The 5,597-nt window shown below is 43.7% G+C and overlaps 1 non-coding gene across 1 annotated transcript; it reads right to left on the bottom strand.

Moving 5' to 3' along the window:
• Window positions 1-5,187: 5,187 nt before the first annotated feature.
• trnas-gcu (transfer RNA serine (anticodon GCU)) lies at window positions 5,188-5,269 on the bottom strand. Its single transcript has one exon. It is a non-coding gene; the product is annotated as a tRNA-Ser (tRNA).
• Between the last annotated feature and the right edge of the window lie 328 nt (window positions 5,270-5,597).

Raw genomic sequence — 5,597 nt, 5'->3', positions numbered from 1 at the left:
TGGAAATGTCTGTTTGAAAATGTTTTCCTGTTATATTAATGGAGCAGAGGAGCAGATGTGAGGTACTGTTGAACAGAGAGGTTTGGAAGTGGGTGAAGGGGTGGAGTGACGGTGTGAGTGAGAGGCGCAGTGAGTTGGCCATTCTCAATAGAGTGTCAGGAATGAAGGTCAGAGGAACAGACCAGGCAGGAAACACAGAAAGAGCGAGGAGAAGCTGGTGTGAAAAACAGAGATTAAACAACAGGCTTGTTCAGTTGGTTTGGGTCTGGTGTTTAGAGTACCCAGAATCTGGGTTCACTTCCCTTCCAACTCAGGGAATTGTATCAACATTATGTTCATAAAACCATTGAATGATACCCAAAGAAGGAGACCATTTGGTCCATTGTGTCAGTGCTGTCTCTTTGGTTGTGCTATCCAATTAGTCATGCTGCTCAGCTGTATCCTGTAATCTGTACATTTTTCCTTCCAGTATTTATCCCTCTTGCTTTTCAAAGTTACTACTGAATCTGCTTTCAAGTCCTGATCAGACAGTGCATTCCAGATCACAACACATCACTGTATAAAAAATCATTCCTCATTTCGCCTCTGGTTCTTTTCTCAATCACCTGATAAATACATCCTCTGGTTACTGACCCTTTTGCCAATGGAAACAATTTCTCCTTATTTAACTGATTGAAAACCTTCTTGATGATGTCACATACTAGACTGCCAGTAAAACTGAAGCCCATGGAATAAAAGGGACAATGACAGCATGCATATGAAGTTAGCAGACTGATAGTAACATAGGAACATCGGAGCAGGAGTAGGCCATTCAGCCCATCGAGCCCACCCCTCCATTCAATATGATGATGATTGATCATCCACTTCAATGCCTTTTTCCCACACTATCTCCATATCCCCTATGTCATTTGTATTTAGAAATCTGTCAATCTCTGCTTTAAACATACTCAATGACTGAACTTCCACAGCCCTCTGGGGTAGAGAATTCCAAAGATTCACAACCCTCCGAGTAAAGAAATTTCTCCTCATCTCTGTCCTAAGTGGCTTCCCCCTTATGTTGAAATTGTGTCCCCTGGTTCCAGATTCCTCAACCGGAGGAACAACTTCATCAACCCTGTCTATCCCTTTAAATATTTTGTAAGTTTCAATGAGATCACCTCTCATTCTTTGAAACTCCAGAGAATACAGTCCCAGTTTCCCCAATCTCTCTTCATAGGACAGTCCTGCCATCCCGGGAACGAGTCTGTTGAACCTTCGTTGCACTCCCTCTATGGCAATGATATCCTTCCTAAGGTAAGGGAACCAAAACTGCACACAGTCTTCCAAAGTGCAGTCCAACCAAGGTTATATACAATTGAAGCAAGACTTCACTACTCCTGTACTCAATTCCTCTTGCGATAGAGTCTAACATGTCATTCGCCTTCCTAATTGCTTGCTGCACCTGCATGTTAGCTTTGAGTCACTTACTGAGAAGGACACCCAGGCCCCTTTGTACATCTACACATTCTGATCTCTTACCATTTAAGAAATAATCTGCACATCTGTTCCTCCTACCAAAGTGGATAACCTCACATTTTTACACATTATATTCCATGTGCCACTTTCTTGTCCACTCACTAAGTCTGTCCAAATCCCCTTGAAGCCGCTTTGCATCTTCCTCATAACACACATTCCCACCTAGTTTTGTGTCATCCATGAACTTGGAAATACTACATTTGGTCCCCACATCCGAATCATTGATATATATTGTGAACAGCTGGGTCACAGTGTGGTGATGAACAGTTGTATTTCTGTCTGGAGGAAGGTTTACAGTGGGTTCCCCATGGTTCCTCATAACTTCAGTTATGTGCAGACACTGGAAAAGCTGGGGTTGTTCTCCTTGGAGCAGAGCAAGTTCAGAACAACTTTGACAGAGTTAGAATCAAGGAATCAAATGGTTACAGTACAGAAGGAGACCATTCAGTCCATCATGTCCATGACAACTCTTTGCAAGAGCAAATCAGCTAATTCCACTCCTCTGCCCTTTCATTGTAGCCCTGCAAATTTTCTCTGTTCAGGTGTTTATCCAATTCCCTTTTGAAAGCCACGATTGAATCTGCCTCCAGCACACTCTCAGGCAGTGTATTCCAGATCCGAACCACTCGCTCTGTCCCACACCCCTGGTACCATTGCAGAAAATCTTTTCTGTTCATTTCATCCCTCATAAATAATTGAAATGAAATGTTTATTAGGAAATGCACAACATAAAAAGGAGAGAGAAATAAATGCTAAGCAAAATGGAAGTCAATGTTTGGAAGGTAAAAAGAGCAAAAGATGTAACTTTTATTCTGGATGAGTGAGAGGAATATATCACACTTTGGGGATTTTGTAAGAGGATTTACTGATAAACCTGGGATTTGAGAGGAAGCTGGTTCATGGTTTACAGAACAAATTCAGCCCCTGGGGTGGAGCCAACAGCTGCACCGTCCAATAACAGACAGGACGGGGACACTGTCTCAGGCCTGGTGAGCTCAGTCGATGAAAGCATGAAACTCTGAATCTCAAGTTTTTGAGTTTGAGCCCCACGGTGGGTGTCTTTTATTTCCTCTTTAGGCTGATTTTACAGGCATTCTCCAGCTCTGAATTCCTCGGCAGAGAGTTCAAGGAGTGTTTGAAATGAGATTCAACAGCCGTATGAGAAAGTCTCTCCTTGATTCAGGACTCTTACCTCTCTGCAGCATCTCACTGCTGAAGATTGAACTTTGTCTCATTTCATTCTCAGCTCAGGGTCAGTGTGGATCACTGGGACTTCTGGCTGTCTCCCACTTCACAATCCATCAGTGCTGAGAAATCAATGGGGAATATTACTCACATGTTGTAATGTTTTATAAATACTTGAATGTATTTCACACTGTGTCTAACAAATCCCATTCCCAAGACCTAGAAAGTGGGATTGGGCTGGATCGCTCTTTTTCAGCTGGCACAGACACGATTGCTAAATGGTCTCATTCTGAGCCACAAATTTTCTCCATTTTCTATGTTCTATGAAGTGAGGTGTGATTGGGAGGGGCAATTCCACCAGGGTTATATTTTCTCCCAAAACAATGACACAAGGGATACTTCACTTTTTTATTCATTCATTCATGCGATGTGGGCGTTGCTGGCTAGGCCAGCATTTACTGCCCATCCTTAATTGCCCTTGAGAAGGTGGTGGGGTGGGCTGCCTTCTTGAACCACCCTTGAGTGAGTGTGGCATCAAGGATCCCTAGCAAAATTGAAGTCACTGGGAATCAGGGGGAAAACTCTCCACTTGTTGAAGTCATACCTAGCACAAAACAAGATGTTGTGGTTAGTGGAGGTCAATCATCTCAGCCCAGGACATTGCCTCAGGAGTTTCTCAGGGTAGTGTCCTAGACCCAAACATCCCAGCTGTTTTATTGATGACTTTCTCTTCAACATAAGTCAGAGGTGGGAATGTTAGATGATGACTCACAACTCTTCAGATACTGAAGCAGTCTGTGCCTGCAAGCAGCAAGACCTGAACAACATTCAGGCTTGAGCTGATAAGTGACAAGCAACCTTCTGGCCACACAAGTGCCAAGCAGTGAACATCTCCAATGAGAGAGAAAAAAAATCTACCTTTTGATATTCACAAGCATTATCATCGTTAAATCCCCCACCATCAACATCTTGACCAGAAACGTAACTGGACCAGTCACATCTATGCTGTGGCTATAAGCGCAGGTCAGAGATTACGAATTCTGCAGCAAGTATCTCACCTCCTGACACCCCAAATCCTGTCCACCATCTACAAGGCACAAGTCAGGAGTGGGATGGAATACATCCCACTCAACAACACTCAAGAAGCTCAACACCATCCAGGACAAAGCAGCGCACTTGATCGGCACCTAACCCGCCACCTTAAACATTCAATCCCTCCACAACCAGTAAACAGTGGCTGCAGTGTGTACCATCTCCATATGCACTGCAGCAACTCGCCAAGTATCCTTCAACAGCACCTTCCAAACTCGTGACCACTACCAACTCGAAGGACAAGGGCAGCAGATGCATGGGAACTCACTACCTGCAGGTTCCCCTCCAAGTCACTCACCATCCTGATTTGGAACAATATCGCCATTTCTTCACTGTTGTTGGGTCACAATCCTGGAACTCCCTCCCCAATAGCACTGTGGGTGTTCCTGCACCATATGGACTGCATCAGTTCAAGAAGGCAGCTCTCCACCACCTTCTCAACGGCAATAGGAATGGGTAATAAATGCTTGCCTTATCAGCGATACTCACACCCAAGAATGCGTCTGCGTGGGTTTCCTCCGGGTGCTCCGGTTTCCTCCCACATGCCAAAGACTTGCAGGTTGATAGGTTAATTGGCCATTATAAATTGCCCCTAGTATAGGTAGGTGGTAGGGAAATATATAGGGACAGGTGGGGATGTGGTAGGAATATGGGATTAGTGGAGGATTAGCATAAGTGGGTGGTTGATGGTCGGTACAGACTTGGTGGGCCGAAGGGCCTGTTTCAGTGCTGTATCTCTAAACTAAACTAAACTAAATGAATAAAAACCAAATCACTCTCCACAGATTCCCCACAATCGGGGCTTGGACATTTACTTCAGGAGCACAGAGCTTTATATCACTGCAACATGAGCTCCAATCTTCATATTCTGTTCACTTTTCACATTATTTTCTACCAGTCCACGAGCTTTTATTGATTCAGTATTCGGGTCTCTGCTCCTCCGCCGTTTCTAACATCTCACCTCTTACAAAAAAACACTCTGATCTATCGTCGGTAGTAGATGACCCCTCATTTTAAACTCCATCTGCCAAAGCATTGCTCACTCACTTAATCTATCAAGAAGATTTGAAAATAAATTTCTTGCCAAAGGATAATTTTCTGCATCTGCTCCCTCGCCATTTGCTTTTCCCATTTGTCTTTCACTTGGTGCAAATCCAGAGAAAGTAAAGATGGAAGGAAGGAGGGGAGGAAAAATCCTGCTCCGTTTCGTGATCCCTATTTGATCTTCATTCCAGTGCAGTTTGGGTGAAGAATTCCAATTGTCTGTCTCAATTTTAATAAAGTATAAACAATTCTGGAATCACTGTCTGGACATTGACAAGAACAGGTTTCGAGGCTGACTTCACAAATAAACTCACACAACATAAACAATACACAAAACAGTTCATAAACTAGCAACAAGGATGGGATTCGAACCCACGTGTGCAGAGCACAATGGATTAGCAGTCCATCGCCTTAACCTCTCAGCCACTTTGTCAGTTGCACAGATATGGCTGTCACCTTCAGCACAGCTTCTGGCTGTGCAGCCAGCTGTGGAATGATGGAAATCTATCTTCTGTCAGTAAATGAATTTGGGAATGGAGCGGTGTGAAACATTTCCAGACCATGTCCAACACATTTCTACTCAGTGTGAAAACCCACCACGGAAAGACTGGAACATACAATCATTTCATCACATCATGATTAACATCACTCAGACACCTGAAACATTAGGTCACTCACGAAGTCATGATGACCGAATTTCTCATGAAATGACAACTGAACTAACTGACTGGAAGAATTGCTTTAACTCCACATGATCAGCG

This window comes from Heterodontus francisci, chromosome 35, assembly GCF_036365525.1.
Source record: "Heterodontus francisci isolate sHetFra1 chromosome 35, sHetFra1.hap1, whole genome shotgun sequence".
NCBI classification, from domain to species: Eukaryota; Metazoa; Chordata; class Chondrichthyes; order Heterodontiformes; family Heterodontidae; genus Heterodontus; species Heterodontus francisci.
The sequence above is the reverse complement of the archived record's forward strand: the minus strand, read 5'-3'. Positions and strand labels throughout refer to the sequence as shown.